Raw genomic sequence first — 20560 nt, 5'->3', positions numbered from 1 at the left:
CATCCAGAGCCACCTCATACAACAGAGGACATGAGACTTTGACAATTTTACCCGGCACCCACAAGTTCCCATGCCCATAGTTCCACGCCTACACCCCATCATCCACTTGCAACCCCCTTGGAAGCTTTGGGTGAGAGGTGTCTACTGCCACCCAGTCTGGATGCAATCTGTCCAGTTTTGTGATGAGACTTCTTCCCCAGCAAAGCTCTGCTGGGCTCTTGCCTCTTGCTGTGCAAGGCATAGTGTGCTGGCAAAGCAAGAAATCAGCCAATCTCCAGTCACTATGCACTTGAGTGACTCCTTTGTAGTGCGCACCATACATTCAGCCTGCCCATTAGTTGAGGGGTGAAAGGGAGCCTATGTAGCCTGCCTTATGAAGTTAGTCCTCGAGAAGGCTTGAAACTCTGCCACTGTGACTGGGCCCCATTAGCAGAGACTACAATGTCCGGCAGCCCGTGTGTGGCAAAAAGCTTTCTAAGCAACTGGATGGTCCTAGTAGTAGTCATATTTGCAATAGGAATTACTTCCAGCCATTTAGACTGGCTGTCGTCCACTATCAAGAATAGCTGTCCCTGAAAGGGCCCAGCGAAGTCGATGTGAATCTTTGACCATGGAGCTACCTGTGGCAGTGGCAACCTGCTAAGGCCGTCTGCGTGCCCCATATCTTTGCCGGGTTTGTGAACCAACCTGTAGCTGTAGGCTGACATAAAATGGACCATTTTAACATCCTAGGGGACAGTATTTGAGGTGTCTGCCTATCTGTAGTAAATAACCCCAACAGTGGCTTATAGTCAGTGAAGGCCATGAATTCCCTGCCATGCAAGTAATCATGGAGTTTCTTCACCTCAGCCACAATGGCCATGGCTTCCTTGTGTAATTGCGCTCAGCTGAGGACAATGTCCTTGAATAATAGGCAATGGGGACTTGAATCACTTGACAAATGGCTTAGGACAGCCCCCACCCCATAAGGGGATGTGTCACATGCAATGCATACAGGCAATGACTCTTTAAAGTGAGTGAGCACTGAATTGGAGGACAGTAGTGATTTTACTGCCTTAAAGCTGTTTTTGTGAACCTTGGTCCACTGTTGGCAGCCACCACAGCCCAGACACCGAGGAAAGGAAACTGCCTTGTAAGGAGCCTTTGGTTCTTGGTCATGGTGCTGTTGGATCTTGTCAACTTCATGGTCGAAGTCAATGTCTTCTGGAAATTTGGCATCCTCGTGGTGGACGGCTTCCTCGTGCTGCATGCTTTTGGTGGGCCACATGGTTTTCACAGCTCTGGCGGCAGCTTCATCTGCCATGATATCTTTTAAGGCTTCCTGGAGTGAGAGAGTATGTTTTGCGAAGAGTTTCTGTTGTAGCTCTCTGCTCCAAAGCCCACAGCCAAGTCAGTCTCGAAGCCTTTCTTCTAAGTCCAAAAATTGGCACAGGCGCGAAGCTTGTCTCAATGCTGCGATGAATTCTGTTGCCGTCTCTCTGGGTTGTTGAACTCATTGTTCAAAGGCGTGCCTGCATGCTATCACCACAATTTGGGCTGGAAATGGTCACCGAGCCATTTCTTTAGGTCCGCATAACAGACTCCAGCTGCACTGGTGCGACCAAGTTCTCCGCAATATCGAAGGTTGCCGGCCCGCAGACACAGAGGAGTGTTGCAGCCTTCAGGCTATCTTTGGCGACTTGGTTGGCATGGAGGTAGTTTTTGAGCCTTGAGATGTAGGATGCCCATCTCTCTAGGTCAGGGCTTTTCAACCAGGTACATTGGCACCTGGCAGGTGGTACGCGACCATCCTAGAAAAGTGGTAGCAGGGGAGGGGAATGAGATAAACCGGTGGCAGCACTGCACAAGCCTGATTGAGAGATGGCTGAAGCTGCAGGGCTGTCAGGGCTCAGCAGAAGCATCAGGATCAGCGCCAGGCTCCAGCTGGAGCCTGGTGCTGATCCCGGCACTTCCACTGAGCCCAGAAGAAGTGCTGATCAGCTGGAATGTTGCAGCATCTCCAGGGTCTTCTGATTTACATTCAGATGCTTGGCAACTGATTCATATTTATGATGGTCACAGTGTCCCAGGGTCATGTGAAGTGACCAAAACCTGCTGCAACCACCCAGCAGACGGGGGGAATAAAACCAAACACCCCTGCTGCCAATCCTCAACAGAAATGCTCATAACAATGAAAACCTCAGACAGGAGAAAGAGTGCCGCCGGGTGAGCAGGCAGGTGTCTTACTCGGCTGTGGCTTGGGGTGCACTTTTTTCGGTGCCATTGTAACTTCGAACAGTCATTAAGCAAAATGTTGTAAGTCAAGGACTACCTGTACTTCATCACTTTTTTCCTTTTGGGGGGATCACCAAGGTTTTGACACCTTTCTAGGTGACTGGTGGTACTCAGATGTTGCCATATCCTAAAAGTGGTACAATGGGTGAAAAGGTTGAAAATCCAATAAATAAATAAATAAATAAATAAATAAATAAATAAATAAATAAATAAATAAATGCCCTGCTCTAGATGAGTAACATCAAACTCCTCAAGCTTTCCAACTTTCGCCATCTTTGGGAAGTCTTGGCGGCTTGGGTCTCTCATTGCCTCATCCTGCTTCTTCCTTAGGCCATGGGACTGGTCCGCAAGACAGGTGGTCTCTAGCATGGCTTGCTAGGCTGACCGAGGGGGGGGAACGCATTCCCTGCCAGGCGCTTTGTTGGCCTCACCCCCTAGTGACTTTCAGCTCTTCCAAAGAAGCAGGATACCACCTTCGTCAGCAGTGTTGTGTAGTGGGTTTCTTGGAAGCAGGAGGTGAGATGAGAGGGTTCAAACAGGAACATTGCTTTATTGTAGTAACAGAAACAGAACTGAGAACAGAGGCTTTTACACAGCTACTTATACGGTTGGCCACTAGGCGGTGGCCAATAGGTTTGAAGGAACCTATTCCCGCCCTAGAGCCAACTAATGTTCATCCTGGAGACTGCATGTCTGGGCAGCCAGCGGCCGTTACCAAAGAAATTACTTATAAATATCAGTGTGATAGAGTACAAATTATCAAGAAGACCAAATTTCAGATCCCACTCCATTTTGAAGCAATCTGTAGGACTCTGAACTATCATCTTTCATTTTAATCTAGCTCACAAACATTTTAGAAAAATAAAATATATACCGGTAGGCTCCCTGGCCTCTGGAACAGAGTGCAATGTCATTCAATGACAATCTACACCACGCATAAAACCAACAGAAGAAAATATTTGCAGCTCAGGGTTGAACTGTGGGATCCTTGTTGCTCTCTGAATTTGGTTCAACAGCAATCATTACCTAAATAAACAGAGATTAACCTAATATTAATACTAGACCAGCAGTCAAGCAGTAAACAATACCAGTAAACAAGAGCCCAACTGAGCTCAGCTCAGACAAATAATCAAACAGTAAACAACAGCTTAATCAAGTACCTACCAAGAATACTCTGACAAACACTGACAGGGCAAGTCCATAGTATATAAAATAAAACAAACTCCACTCCCTCCTGATACTGTTACTTAGTTGGGTAATGTCTGGAAGAAGACAGCACCAAGGGCTTGCATTCCCACAACTGACAGAAGAAAGCAATTGTATGATAACACCACATATATATGTCATGATTGGATGTTCTATCATCATTTTGTATCATATCAGATGCTGGCATGCTAGAAAAATTTTATACATTATCTTAAGTTGGAGAGAAGATGGAATCTAAATATAAGTGGTGGAGATAAATCTAAAGAAGCAAATTTTCCAATTGGTACTTCAGGCTCAATGGATAAAATAGACAGCATCTACTTTCATGCTGTATTAGGGTTTGCTGCCTTTGCTTCAACTGAGAAATTCTGGTTGAAGTCCACAAGTCATAAAAGTGCCAAGTTTGAAAAGCCCTGCTCTAAATGAATGGAAGAAGAGCAGTATCATGTTCAAAGTGACATTAATGTAAAGCTTTGCAGACAATGTAATATCTGACAACCCTGCACAGAGGTCCATCTAAACTGAAGGGTCCCAGGGGATGTGAAATTAATGCTCATTTTTGTTCCAGGATTACCATGCTTCTTACTGTTTAATTGGGCCCTTGGGTGTTCCTCTTCAAATCTTATAAAATAGTTAAGGCCAAAGTTATCACCTTAAAGTTTAAATCATGATTATGCATTGAATGAAAATGGTAGTGTAGTCTTATCCATAATTTTATGTTCAGCAAATAATGTTTTGTCCCCAATATATTATCTCACAGGCAATTAAATCTACTCAGAATTATGCTTCACAGACTTCAATTGCCTTACTCACAAAAATGTGGATATAAAAATGCAACCAGAATCATAAATCAAAAACATTCTAGACCAACATTGCAAAAAGTCCAGACCTTCAATATCCCCATGGATTTTATAATGCAGGACACTGAACCTAACCTTACGCACTCTCCTCACCATTTTGACCTTGTCCGTATAGCCATTTCTGCTTTCATCTCACTTTCTGCCTTGTTCCTCTTACTCCATGGTGTTTCCTGGAACACATTCTTTGTGTCTAAACTGTAATAGTCATCCTGATGCTTTTATCCATTTTTTGTGTGGGGAAATATACAAGACCAGAAGTACATAACTTTTCAATTGCCAATCTCCTACTTCTTCCAACTTATGAGGGCCATTACTAAGCTTCCTTGACTAAAATAACCACAAAATCTTTAATGCTCATGGAAAAATAATCACAACCAGTAAATTCACAGTAGATCAGAGTTGGCTGAACTCAAAAGACAGCCCATGTAAAATTTTGCTGGCCTTGTGACGTCATATCCTTTGGTGTATGGTGGAATGGCGAAAATTGTTGGTTAGAGTGGTCAATTTTGGTTAGTGGCAATGAGGCATTTTGGGAAGGAGGAGAGGCATAAGCTGGAATGCTTCAATTACCAAACCACCTTTCTCCTAAGAGAAATGCATTCCATCTGAATTTTTCTTCCCTCAGTCTTTTTTCATCCCTTTCCTGTACACATGCAACACAGTTTTTTCTAAAAACATGAGAATGACTAGCACAGAGCTTTTTGAACTTTGTACACCTTCCAAAGTAAATGCTGCAGAACAAGTTGGATTTATACAGTTTGATAGACATTTTCTGCTAGAGTTAAGAATTGCTTCCAATCTGCATAATTGCAAATAATTAAGGTCTTTGGGGATATAAACACCAAACTAAATCACTCGTTGCTTCTGCTCCCCTCCTGCATACTGGTTACCGGATGTGCATGGCTTTAATTCAGGAACAATGGCCAAAATTATCATTTGCATTTATTATTTGCTTGTTATCTGTTTCCTTTGTATGGACGCTAAATGCATATTTTGAAATCGCTTCACTGAATAAAGCAGAGTTAGAGAATGCGATGGCAAATTAAATTTAATCTCACCATGGAAGGACAGGACTGGGTGTTTGTTTGTTGTTTGTTTAAATCATTTCAGTGGCTGAAATAATTGCACAATAGCCTTGGGGCATCCATTTGGTATATAATTAGGTTATTTCTTCATCATCTCCTCTGTATGTGTTTAATTACAAATTAATCTGAAATTCCCCAGAGAGAGAAGAAAATCAATATAATAATACGGAGGAGGAAGGGAGATCCATGTGGTTTTGTTTTTAAGAAAATGCATCAAAATACTGAGCAAAATGCCATAGCCAACTGGCTGAAATTTTTCATATTTGTTTACCTACTGATAAGTCTTAAGGAGTTATTTAACTGTTCATGGTCCTTTTGACCAAAACAGCTCAAGTTCTGGTGACTCATTCCTAGCTGAATGTTGCCCATTTTCTGGATCAGCACCTCATCACATACATGCCTCACTTGTCTAAAATTTCAACTAAATCTTCATCTCTCAGCCTAACTATCCTTATCAGCATTGAAAAGATTTGCAATGAAGGAAACTGAGAAGATGATCACAAAGATCTTTTCGAGGTAATGAAGACAGTGACCACTACTGTCTTAGAGGCTCTCCTTTACTCCTTTCAAAGTGGCTGTTCCCATAAACATTTTGTGTTCATAGAACAAAATAAGACTGATGATGAGCAGCATTTCAGAATCTCCTTATTGTTTATCCCTTATTTATTTTCTTTGCAAGATATAAAATGCATTGATGTTGTTTTTCATCTGTTTGTGCTGCATATTTTTTCCCCTGTTTCATTCACTTTAACCAACGTTTGAGTCAATGCCACCAAATGAAGTATAAGAGTTTAGTACTCGAATGGGTATGATTTTTAGACTCTATCCATATCCTGACCTTTTCAATCATTTATCTCTTCTTTAACCTTTAACAAAATAACAGAGTTGGAAGGGACCTTGGAGGTCTTCTAATCCAAACCCCTGCTCAAGCAGGAAACCCTATACCATTTCAGACAAATGTTTGTCCAATCTCTTCTGAAAAACCTCCAATGTTAGAGCACCCACAACTTCTGGACACAAGTTGTTCCACTGATTAATTGTTCTCACTGTCAATCTCTTCTTAGTTCTATGTTAGTTCTCTCCTTGATTAGTTTCTATCCATTTTTTCTTGTTTTGCCTTTTGATGCTTTGGAAAATAAGTTGAGTCCCTCTTCTTTGTGGCAGCTCCTTAGATATTAAAATCAATCTCTGACTTCTCTACCATTGACAGCTAAAGGTAGAAAGTATCTCTTTCACTTGATGATGATTAAACTCAAAGGGCCTTCACTTCCTTTTGGTAGATACTGAGAAAGACTGTATTACAGGGGTTAAAATATCCAATTAGAGACAATCTAAATATCCAGTTAGAGGCTTCAATCGCTTAATCAGACTTCCTCCATCACAGTGCTGTTCTTATAAAATACTCTCATGGAAATCACCTTGAGCAATCCAAATAAGTAGGATATAAATGCATAAATAAATAACATTCTCTTTTGGCAATGGAAACACAGGAAATGCCTTATATGGACCACTGGAAACCATTTTCAACTTTCCATGCCTCTGTTTCTTCCATGCCTCTGTTTCTGCAAAGATATTTATATTTATATTTATTATATTTTTATACCGCCCTTCTCCCAAAGGACTCAGGGCGGTGTACAGGGCAATAAATATAAAAATGGAATACAAAAGTTAAAAAACGATTAAATGTTATGCCCAAGTTTAAAACAGTAATTAAAAACATATTAAAACCCCAACCCCAATATTGATCGACTCAAAAGAAAGTCAAAATTATGTCACTTCCAGAGAAGGTGTATATGTATACGTATATGAAGGTGTATCATATGTTTCATGTATTGATCAGTTGAGTTGTGTTTTGTGGTATAATAATGGTCTTCGATGAGCAAAACTGTTATAGATATTCCAGCTGCCATTGAAATAACTGCTGTGATAACTTGAGTAAGCAAGCAATTGAAAGACAAAACTAATGTTTTCCAGTTCTGTTGTTTGAGCCAGGTTGGTCGGCTGATTAGGCTGCTGTTCAAGGAATAAATAATTGATGCAATTATGCAAAAATAATAATGCACAACAGGATCAGAAGCTAGCCAAGATCCCTGCATGAGTCTGAAGGTGAGAAACCAGAAAAAGCAGTCCAAAAAAATGTTCAATGAAAGAGCTGTTAATAGGAACTAGAAGCCATCCATACTTCCTTCAAACCTATGAGTTTAGATTTGTGCATGGGGCAACTGCAGTCATCAAATTTAGAAATTCTTCCATCCTAATGTTAAAATAAATGATACCAACACAGGTATCCAGCATGTAATAATGAAGTTGTAATGTACATGATACAAATTATGTCAATTGTGCAATGACATCAGGTCACAGTGATGTCACGTGCTACACCTTGCAAGTAATAGGCAATACCTTTTCTGACTAACAAACTAGCTACCAGACTCCTCCTGATTCTGCACCACCTTGGTCTAACAAGGCTCTTCTTCATGAATATCAAATATTCTCAAAATATTACTAATGGCTCATCATTTTTTGGCTTTCAGCATTGCATATGGCACATTGGAAGAGTCACGTAGCAGTCCTTCCATAGATATATTTTAAATCTTTTCAGCAGAGACCACAACAGATTACCTGATATTTTAAATTGTATCTTCTTAAGCAATGAAGGCACCTGAAAATATATATTCACTATTGCTAGTGGTATATAAAGCTAAGACTGAACCCTTTTGCTAACATACTTGTTAAGAAATCTTGTTCTCTAACCAGATGAAAATGCTATGTACAATATTCTTGTTTTTGTTAAAGTAAGATCAACTATGTATGTCTGGCTAAAATCTTTCTCTAAAATCTTCACAGTAATAAGATAAAGAATCTACTTCCTGTGTATATTTCTATTTTTCCATGGCTAACCTAACACTTTCCCATAAAGTTCAAGTGTAACACATTTGATTTACTTATACATTTATTTTCCCATAAATAACAGTTTCCCCCCACAAATAGCAGTATCCCATATTAATCAGCTACACTATTCTACTTTAGATGTATAATTATGGATTGTTCTAGACCCCCTCAAATATTACAAGCAGCACAATTGTGCAGTTTGTTTTAATAAAAAGTATATATTTTGTACATAATGGCAATTCTACCATTCCCAAGCCTCCCTAATGCACACTATTATATTAGGTAACATTACTTTTTCTTGATGTAAAAACACCCAAATTATAATGGAAGGAAGGCAATTCATCAACTCCTATCATTTGATTCAGTTGTATCACACTTCTTTACAAGGTTGTTCAAATTATAACATGTATCATCATGCATTCTCCTTTCTGAAGCTTGTCATTCATGGTTTAATTATGATGTAATCCAGTTTTCCATAGTTCTAGTCTCTTTTTAAATAATCTGTGTCATTGCTTTGTCTGAAGATCAGTCTGAAGCACCCCTCCCTAGCTCACCCGCCCCCCCAAAAGATAATGTCTTTCTATTTCAACAAACAGAAGCCAAACAGATTGGTGGTTGAATTATTTAAATACTAGTGACAGGACAGCCTCTTCCATAGCACCGGAGGGCAACAGATTAGCTTAGAGGTCATACCGCCAGCCATGTGGCACTCATCACTGTGTCCTTCAACACCTTGATGTCATAACTGGCCCCAGGATCTGCCACCTGAGATGGCAGCCTCATTCTGCCTAATGGTAGGACCAGCCCTGGGATAAATCAAGACAAAACCATCCTTGACAGATGTTTATCCAGACATGAAAAAAAAACCTACTCTATCCATTAAATTAAACACAATAATCTGTTGATCTTAGCTTAATATAAACATGAATTTCAACTTACTACTGGTTCAGAGCATAGCCATTTTCAATGCACATTGAAAAGAAAACTGTAACATTTGATTGGATTTAAAATGAGATGTTTACTTAAAAGACTGTTTTGCTATACTGAACAATTAAGGAAAATGGAGTTCCCTATCCAGCATCAATCATAATGTTTAGACTTCCAAAAGGAAAGTAATCTTAACAAGGACAGATGTGCATAATCTTGATCTCTGTCCATATGGGGGAAAAATGTTTTCCTGGAACATTAGCAAAAGTTTCAAAATGTGAGAAGATAGCTCTCCTCTAGCAAATGCTGACACAGCATTATTATTAGTTCATATTTTAAACCAACCATTTAAGTTTATTTTTCAGTGTCCAGAGAAGTATCTGAAAATCACTGCTTGAAGTTACAGTCCAGCTATATTTGATATCAGCTGTGAGTTATCATTTCCTTCTGAGGTTTTTTCAAATATGCTGGGATAAATAATGAATTAAAATGGTATCCAGGCTGGTAGTTTATTATTTCTTTCCTGAAGAATGTACTTCCAGTTATGCGGGCTGCTGACCCAGAAAGAGATAGAGAGATTTTGTAGAAACAAATTTTCTTTCCTGAAATGGGTCCAACAAAAAAACCAGAAATTAAAGCCTTCCAGCATATTTCACCGTCATTTGACCAGCTTTAAACTATGGATATAAGATAGGCAACCGATAAAACCTGTGTTTACTGATTTTAAAATCTCATGTTAAAATGTGGAAAGATTTTTATGGTGGACTTGTAAAAAGGTTAAAGCTTTTGGGATTAAAATTTGGTGGAATATGCAAAAGATATTTAAGAAAAGGATAAAGTTTTCTCCGCAGTTGTTTTTATTGGGTATTATTACAGATACTACTGTTATAGATATAAAGTTGATGTTGAATTTAATTACGGCAGCGAGACTTTTAGTAGCGCAATATTGGAAGAAGGAAGAACTGCCGACTATGGAAGAGTGGACTTTGAAAGTTTCTAACTTGGCGGAAATGGCAAAGATTTCAGCATATTTGAAAGATCAATCGCAACAGAGATACATTGTGGAATGGAGAAGATGGATTGAATATATTCAGAATAAATATGGGACTAAAAAGTTTCATTTAGCATTTGAATAAGTAGTGGATTTTTATGACGTATAATTAGTAGTTATTTCATTAATATTTTGACTATGGAGAGTTAAAGTGCGATAGAATTTAATGTTTTATTTTTGTTGTCAGCATATTTTAGATTATGCTTGTTTGTATTATTATACCCTGTATTCAGCTCTGGGAAGTCAGGGAGGGGGAAGGGGAGGGGAGGGGGGGTTGGGGAGAGGGGAGGGGGAGGAGGGGGTTTTTTTGTATTCAAAAATGTATTGTAAAACTTTTCAATAAAAAAAATGTGGAAAGATTTAGTTATTTATTTGCTGTTTCTGGACAGGGATTATCTGGAGGCAAATTATATTTAGACATCTAGCAAAACTTTGCTGTCTTCTCTAGAATATTTGAAAGAAATAGTATTAATTAGGTTTACCCACACATTATGTATTTATTTATTAAATTTATACCCTACTCATTTACTGTCAAGCGCTTCTGGCTAGGAACGTCATAAAACAACAATACAAAATAATTAAAATTTTAAAAATGTTAATATTAAGCATATGATGTAATTATGATTATTCTCATACTAATCCTCATTTTACATAGGAATTTTACATAGGAAATCTAGAAAGACTACGTTTTATAAAAAAAAACTGCCTCCTTAAAATAAAAATTTCCTTCTTTGAACCAGGACAACGTTAAGGAACCAAGCTAAACTTTAGATTCAAATCATCCTCAACCATGGAAGTTGCAAAGTAAATTTGATCTCAATGCTTCTTTCTCAATTTCATGGTGCAAAGCAGGATATTACTCTAATAAATAATTAGACTGCTATTATAAAGTGAAGATTAATGCTGAATTCCCCCATTTTGAAACAGCTTTTAACAACTACACAGAGAGAGAGGAGAATGGAGGATAATTATGCTTTCTGCATTTTATGAAGAGAGTGCTGTTTTCCTGCAGACCAGTAGAAATGGGGGTGGGGGTGGGGGAGAATGGGGTATTCTGAGAGTTGAAATCCACAAGTCTTAAGGTTTCTGAGGCTAATAAATAGTGATCTAAGATGCTATCATTGTCTACAGAAGAAGCAGTTGAGTTTAATTCACCCCTCTCATCTCATCATAAAAGCAAAAAAACCCCTCTTATAGTGTTTTATACTGCTTTAAGATAAATTCTGTTTTCACTTTGCTTCCATCTAATTGCAGAAAAGCAAGAGAAAAAAACCCAAGAATTTCCCATCAGATCCAGCCACTCTCCTATAATTCAAACATTCTCTCAATCTTTTCTGAACACAATAAATAGGATGAAAATAAAGTAAAGCAAAGAGAAATACTTTTTGCCTCTGGTTGAAAAGAGAGAAAAGCCTTAACAGTGCCAAAGAAAAATGAGATTAAAGGAGAAGTCAGGAATCAGGAATAAAGAGCATAACCAGAAATACCAGTCTCACAAAAAGATATGAAAACTTTATTGCTTAGGCGATGTTCACTAAGATAGAATGCCTTTTTCTATTTGTTCTAGTGCTGGAAAAACCAGAAATTAAGGGTTCACAAAGTACAGTAGGTCTGCTTTCCTCAAGGCCAGACTTTGTTCATTGGGCTCACAATGCTACCTCATGTGACAAGGTGAGTTAGGGCCAAGCCATCTTAAATGATTAGCCTCATCCTGAAAGAAAGAGCTTTTGCACATTTTTTGCATGTGTAAGAAACCACATTTTGGAAGTAAAGGGAGTGGCACAACTGTTCCAGTCTTTTAAAGCTGCTTGAATATTTGGGTGGTACTACCAGGATTTCAAATTGCAAAGCAAGAGTAGCAATAAGCAGAGGTAAAGTAGAAAAAAAAATCTGTAGATAAGGAATAATTTGTTATATTCCTATCACATTTTTACCTTTGTTTCAGCACTGGGGGGAAAATCATCATAACCCCTTCTCAGCTTTTGTTCTCCAAAGTTGTTTATTTGGTAAGTTTGGTGGCTATATATATATTGGAGGGGAAATGAGAGAGAAAGAGAGAGAGAGAGAGAAACAGATTATGCCTGTTGCCTACTGCCAAGTGTCCCAATGTTTTTATAAACTCTAAGACCTTTTTATAAATAGGAATTCACTGATGAGCAATAGCAACCTATAGTGAAAGCCAGATTTTCTAAATTGATTAAATACAAATTGCTTTCAGACTGAATCTCCAAGCTGAACATCTACATATTCTATCAGATATTGCCCTGGATCCAAAGTACTGTGGATAGAAACAGAAAATGCATTTGTAATATTCCACAGATTACTTTTACATTTTTTTCTAATACATTGCAAATCTCATTCAGGATCATGTTTACATCAGGGACCATCAACAGGTTTGGGATGGTGACCACAATTAGAATGTTTAAAACAGAATAGCAGATTTGGAAGGGACCTTGGTGGTCATCTAGTCCAACTCCTTGCTCAGGCATTTCAGACAAATGTTTGTCCAATTTCTTCTGAAAATCCTCCATTGCTGGAACTTCTGGAAGCACATCATTTCACTGTTTGATTGTTCTAAATGTCTGGAAATTTCTCCTTAATTCTAGATTGCTTCTGTCCTTGATTAGTTTCCATCCATTGTTTCTTGTCTTGCCTTCAGGTGATTTTGAGAATAGCTTAACATGTTGTGGACACTCTTACAAAATGGCTACAGGGTTCTTGGTTATGCTTGCTCATGCTCAAAGTAGCTATCATAAAGATAGCTCTGAGTCAGTCTAAAGTTATAGTGAGTAGAAGGATACATTCAACTTATTTTATTGGTGACAATAAAGAATACACCTGCGTTCACTTTCTCCTTTTTTTAACTTCCCAGTTTAGATTACATGAACTTCCTGATGTTCTCTTATCTAACTACTAATTATGTTTGACTCTGCTTAGCTTTTCAACATCAGCCCAAACTCAGTTTCTTTGATGTGACATGAATAGAAACCAGAAATATAAAACTACATTAGCTGTTACAAAAGAGCAAACAGTCCAAACACCATCTACCATTTAACTTTATCTTTTCCTAGAGCAACTGTCTAAGCAGCTCAATGAATTGCAAGGTTTCCTTGTTTCTTTTTCTATTAAAGATTATAGGGAAATATTGTGGATGCACAGGCATTCTTGAAATCCATCTAATACTAGAGGTTGGTAATTTACTTGACATATTTGAATAAGACGTTTTTTAAACTACAGATTCAAGTGAGGCAGAAGTCCAATAGATGCTAAAGAAGGCACTTGTAGACATTTATTATTACACGATAAGAAACATTGAATGAGGAAGGCAGCACAGGATAAATTCTTCCCTACCCAAAGTTCTTCAGATGTGTTGGAATTGCAGATGTGTTGGAATTACAATTCCCAGAATTTCCCAATATGAGAAATGGAAAGTCATGGTAAATCTTAACACCATGAGTCAGATTATTGTAAGAGCTACAAAAAATGAACACTTTAAACTTCAGGAGAGGTGCATTGTTTCCACTTAATTGGAAGTAATAAATCTATACAGTGAAAGACTATTTTATTCTACTGGTTGAAAAGCACTTCTGGATTTAATCCATAATACAGTGAACACTATGTACAAATTCCTTCCATTTTATTTTATTTTTTGCAAGTGAGAAGGACAACAATTAACATTCAAAACATAAATTTAAGGACATTATCAACCCATTCCTATGTAACTAAAATGACTCTCTTTTCACGGGAGGAGAATGTTGAAATATCAAGAATTCAGATTAAGTTTTATGACACATTGGTATATCATATGTAAATAAACAGCTTCTCCAAATGACTCCCAAAATTCTCTGCATGCTGGGAATTGTAGTTTTAAAACATCTAAACACATCAGATTGGGAAAGTCTAGTCTAAACCAATGTTTTTTAACTTGAGAACTGTAAGATGTGTAGACCTCATCCCAACATCATTGTGGTAGTTGAAGTCCATACATCTTAGTTTCCAGGTTGAGAAACCCTGGTATAAACTATAGGTCATATGAACTGTATGCAAAATTCAGCAAACCTTAATATTCACTTGCAGCTGTCAAGTGTCAAACTACATCCCTATTAATAGATGGGGTGACTGGAGGGATAATTTTTTTAAGGGGGCACAGTTGAGTTAATACTTCTCCTATCCAATCTTAATGTAAAGAGACAGGTGGCTTTGGAATAGTTTGAATAATGTGGTACCATTCCCCAAGGTATAAATTAAAACATTAAATCTACATTTAATAATGGTGAAGTAATAGACACACAGAACTGGAGATGTTGCATGCCCAAGTTCCACTGTAATCAGAATGAACAAGCATCTCATGGGAATGTCACTGCCTAGCTAATTACCCATTACTATTGCAAGTTCGCTCACTCTTTTTCAGTGCACATCTATCCAGTGAGTCATGTTCTCACGTGAGGGGAGAGAACAGGGAACAACATCAAGAATCCATGTCTGATATTTTGGTTAAAAAAAATTCAAAAGATTTCTTGAGTCACTGGAGAAAAAATGGACCATCTTTATTCTTACTCATTAGCAATCCATTCCAATAAGTGTGTTTTCCTCCAGGATTTGCTTTCTCACTCCCTCTTCAGAAGACCTTTTAATTTTGCCTTACAGCCATCTAGCATTTCTCTCTCTCTCTCTCTCTCTCTCTCTCTCTCTCTCTCTCTCTCTCTCTCTCTCTCTCTCTCTCTCTCTCTCTCTGTGTGTGTGTGTGTGTCCATTTTTTTTAGTTCTCCTTTTTTCCTAAGGTGTTCTTAAGGCACAGTTACACATAATTCAACAAATGACATCTTGCTCTTCTCTAGACAAAATGCTTTGTTTAGGCTTATTAGAACTTCATTACTTCCATGCTCTTGTAGAGGAAATTGTGAATATTCTGCTGCAGGGTGTGTGTGTTGTTGTTGTTTTTTTTTTTCAAAAAATGTTTCCAGCTGTTAGGCATCAATAATGCCTTAGTGTCTCCCCAGATAATAATTTTGAGCTTTTAAAATTGAGATGGTCTTAATGGCTGGGTGAGCAATCAGATAAATGAACAGAAGTGTAAGGAAGCAGAGAGTCCTGATTGAGTGGGTGAGCTGTGATTAGGACAGAAAGCATGAAATGTCTATCTGAGCATCCATGCCAGTTAGGAAATTGTGGGAATTGAAATCCATACATGTTTTGGGTTGAAGTCTATACATCTTCTAAGAGTTGAAGTGCATACATCTTAAAACTGCCAACGGTGAAAAAAAACACCAATCTAGAGAATGCTTTTACCTTGTGTAGTCTACATTCAGAGCAGTGTTAACATCAGAACTGGAGAACATTGTCAGGGCATCTTCTTAGAACAGCATACCTAAGTCACAGGTCGATAAGATTTTTCTCCAAAGAGATAACACAGAATCAGATCCACAATTCATTTACTCTTCAGTTGTGAGAATTTAAAGTTATTCCTGTTAGTTACGCCTCCAGGTGGGAAGAATATAATAGCCTTTGGATATTGGAGAGTTGATGCTTCAGAATGTTTCATTCATAACTAGCATCATCCCAATTTAAATATAGGAGAAGATACTCTTGTATGATCTCAGCCAATTAGTCATGGATAGAGATGTGTTGTCGGGCTGTACTTTACAGAAGTTGATTTTTATTTTACTTTTTTGTCCTAGCCAACCTTTACTGAGCAGGAAAAAGAGACTTAGACCTGTTAGCTGGATTTCCACTAATAAATTCCAGGACTACAGCCAGATTTGGAAGTTTAGGGAAGGGGAGGAGTTCAAAAGTACAGAAGTAGATGACTGCTTCCACACTGTTGCCAAGAAAACTACAGGTAGTCTTTGACTTACAGCAGTTCATTTAGTGACTGTTCAGAGTTACAACAGCACTGAAAAAAGTGACTTATAACCATTTTTCAGACTTACAACATTTGCAGTATCTCCTTGGTCATGTGATCAAAATTCAGACACTTGGCAACTGGTTCATATTTATGTCGGTTGCAGCATCCCAGGGTCATGTAAACAGTTTTTGTGACCTTCTGACAAGCAAAGTCAATGGGGAAGCCAAATTCACTTTTTTATTATAATATTTTATTAGTTTTCTAATTTTACAATTAAACATTTAAAAAGCAACGGGGTGACTGCGTTAATCAATAATTCAATAACATACACAAATCCTTAGTACAAATCTCAAATTACAACATCAGATATTTCCTCTCTTTTTCCCTTTAATATCTACTATCTCATACTAGGCTAGAGTAATTCTTATTGTTATCAACTAAGTAAAACCATCTTTGTTACATTTATCAATAATTTTTAGCTCATACATATCTTAATTGTGTTTACATTCAATCCTTATATACACTCAATTACAAAATTGTAATCTTTAATGCAATAGGGAAAAAATATTAACTATAAGACTGAAAAGTAATCATATTAGCTATATAAACTATAGTTGTAATTAAATATAAATCAAACCAGATTGGAGTTTGGCTTGGCCTTATCCTTTCCTTTTAGATTTGGGTTTCTAATACACCAGTTAAGGTTAAATACAGTCCAGAAAAAGTAATATCTTTTTTAAAAAGTGGCTACAATATGCCCTCAGAATTCATGTTAGTTGCATGTTAACACTGCAAACCTAAACTTCTTTAAGAAAAATATTCTTAGAACTAGTTTGTAATAGGAATGAAGACATCAAGGCAGTTTATAAGAAGGTCTCTCTTCATTAACAATCCATAACAACTTCCCTGTAAAATTGGTTGGACTGAGAAAAAATGAAAAACATACAGATCTTCCCGTTTTAAATTCACCTTAATCATTACAGCAGAATGGACAGAAAAAAAGCTGGAAGATTTCTCAGCCTTTTTCCAGAAGAATGAATTTAAGGGAATTTCTAAATGGCATCACCCTTATAGGAGTCCTACTAAAAAGCAACAGTGAGAAAAAGTTTGTTCATGTAGTTTTCCCTTTCAATTTAAGTGAAATATGGGAAATAATGGAAAGTGGACAGAGAAATGAAAGGGAGGACATTTCCAAGCACCCTGTCATCTCATCAGTAAATAAAAATAAGAAAATAATATCATATCTCTGATCAGTGCTTTTTTTGTAAAAGAAAAAGGTGCCGGAACTCACACATGTCATACAACCCGCCTTGCCTACCCTACAAGGTTCCATCCAAAAAAGGTGCTGGAACTCCGTTCTGAGCGTTCTATGAGAAAAAAGCCCTGTCTCTGATTGTCTCAAAGACAACTGGACTTTCTTGGGGGCTTTTCCTTGAAAAAATAGGGAAAAAGCAAGAAAGTCCAGTTGCCTTTTGAAAAGCACCTTCGGGATAACCATGACCTGGACGATTGAGAATAATCATGATCATTTCTCTGAAATTCTCTCCTCAGCTGAAAGAATATTAGAAACAATTTCTCTTTTGTCAGACTGAATGATAAATGATAGAAATAAAAGCAGAAAAAATATTTCTCTCTTACTAGTATAAATAATCTTACTGCATTAAAATCCGCCAAGGATAGGAATGTAATTTCTGAAGTTCTGACAGATTCTTTCACTCTCTCTTCACTGAGCAAAGTGAAAAAGTCTGCATACTTCTCTATTGACTGAGAATTATCTTGATTCTACAGATTATCCTCAAGCCACTATAGAGAGCACAAAGGCCTTCCTTAAAATGTTAGGGGTGGGGAAAATGCTGATAGAACCTGGGGCATTTGTGGGGAAAGAATTAAACTCCCCACCTCATCTCTCAAGTGAATTTCAAGAGCCAGCCGGTCTGGGAGGTTGGATTTGTTTTTAGGAAAAGTAAACACAGCTAAAGTCAACAAGTTCCTTCCGTAGGGAGCTGTTGAGCAAATTGCCTTACAGATTAAATTCTGTGAAGTCATACTCAATCCAATGTGAACCTCTCAGCCTTTGCCCAAGAAAAGAAAAAGTATGTCTGTTAGTATACGTTTAGGTACATTTGTGCCATACACACTGAGTTTTATGGGTTTGAATGGTGCAGTAAATTAAAACCAATCTCCTCTAAATAACCCCAGCTAAGGTAGTAACAAAGAGTTTTGGGGAGACAGGAAGATGTTAATGAATAAACATGTATATGTTGTAATAGTGGTTCCCATAGAGATGGTTCTCCTCTATGTGGAATTTTACTATTTAGAAAGGTAATGGGACATGGTTTAATAGCAATTAGAATTGTACAAAATGATTTCATGTGCTTCACCAGCCACAAAAATTACTGTGGATAAAAGTTTAGTACCATTGGAAATCATTCTAAAGGCTGGAACTAAAAATGATACAATCACCACTTAGCTGTGCAATATAAGATAAGAGGGTTTCTTCAATTGAAATATAATGTGAAAATTACAGAACCTAATTGTGTATTGAAATGAAACTTTCAACCAGTGTAAATGTTTGTTTGTTTTTAATTTTCAAATGTCAATTTTAAAAAAAAATTAATGGGGCAGTCATATTTGAAAATTCAGCTGAAAATCTTTGGTATATTTTGCAGTCCTTTCAAAACTCTGTGAAATCAATCTAGATGTCATACAAGAAAAGAGATCAAAGGGAGACAGTGTGATAGATGTTTTCTACAAGGATGAGAGATAGATAGACTATGATAGTTGCTTCTCCCATTTCTGGAATCTTTAAAGGAAGGGTTTAGGAACATGAGTACCTCAGGCCACACCTTAATCCATACCCTATACCTGCTTCTCCCATGTTGTAACCTTCACCCACTTCCTTGTAATTCTGATCAATTACGGTCCTATTTCACTCACACTAATCTTTCAGATCCCATCTCCTGCTAATATACAGTGCTAAGAAATTTATTCCACAGGAAATAGAGTTGATGATAGCAGAACCAGCCAATAAAATAAAATAAAAAATAATGAAACCCCAAAATAAAAAGTATATGTTAAAGTAGGAAAGAGCAGGTTATTAGCAAAAAGTATAGTCATAGGGAAGGTAAGCTCTTGATTAATTTAAGCTTAATCTAGAAAGCTAAGTACAAAAAGGGAGGGGATTTCTTCAGATGCATTCATGATACAAAGAAGACAAGAGGAATAGGACTACTTGTGAAAATATAACATCTCAGTAAAGATAGCAAAAGTTAATAAATCTTAAAATAATTGATTAATTACTTAAATTCTGCTTTGGATCAATGTTCTCTGAGAAGAGAATATGCTGTTCCACCAGGCATTTATAGAGAGGTAGTTCGAAAGAGCAAGATTCCTTCTTGAGCTTAATAATTAATTAACTTAATAAATAATTAATAATTAACTTCAATTAAGTTCAGATCGCCAGAGCCAAATGGATTGTATCCTAAATTACTGAAAGATATTGTTGATAGACAAATACCAAACATCTGTCAATTATCTTTGAAAAATCCTGGACAAGTTCTCCAATACTATTTATTTTATTTTATTTATTTTAATTCCATTTATATCCCGCCCTTCTCCGAAGACTCAGGGCGGCTTACAAGCTTAGCGGTAGCCTTCATCCTATGTATATGCCTGCTTATTAGGGTTTTCATACACACACCCCAAGCGCATTATTACAAAGTCAGCTTATTGCCCCCAACAATCTAGGTCCTCATTTTACCTACCTCGGAAGGATGGAAGGCTGAGTCAACCTTGAGCCTGGTGGGATGCGAACCTGCAATAATTGTAGGCAGCTGGTGTTACTTAAGGAGGCATTAGCCCACTGCTCCACCAAGGCTCAACTAAAGGGGAAAATGTTTTCAAAATGGGGAAAACTGGGACTTACAGAACTGTAGACTAATCATACTTATGTATGGAAAAAATTCTAAGCATTGACCTTTAGGAAATGCAACATAGTCTATATTTTTAAAAACATATATTTTTATTACTTGGTGTAGTTTGTTGTTAAATTTCCTAGATTCACTATCTTACTCTTCTTTTTGTCCCTCTTTTTTTGTCAGTAATATTTTCACTATATTCTGCATTGATCAGATCACATTTAAAGAATTGAGCCCTATTCTAAATGCCCCATTTTATGGAACATTGGGAACATAGTTTAATCTTTGAAAGCAAAGAGATACGACAGCATTTTACAAGTTGTTCCACACAAGGTCAAATCCTGTTCTCTATTGTCACTGAATACAGCACAAGTTCAATTCAAAACCTGAGCTCTGTGCAACAGGGTGGGCTTCCATTCCTGCCCATCTAGCAGATCAAAAGCCTTTCGATCTAAAGGTAACAACATTCCATGCCCCTTTGGTGTATAGCCATGCTGGTCACATTA

This window comes from Vipera ursinii (assembly GCF_947247035.1).
Source record: "Vipera ursinii genome assembly, chromosome: Z".
NCBI lineage: Eukaryota > Metazoa > Chordata > Lepidosauria > Squamata > Viperidae > Vipera > Vipera ursinii.
This window is presented reverse-complemented; position numbering follows the sequence as displayed.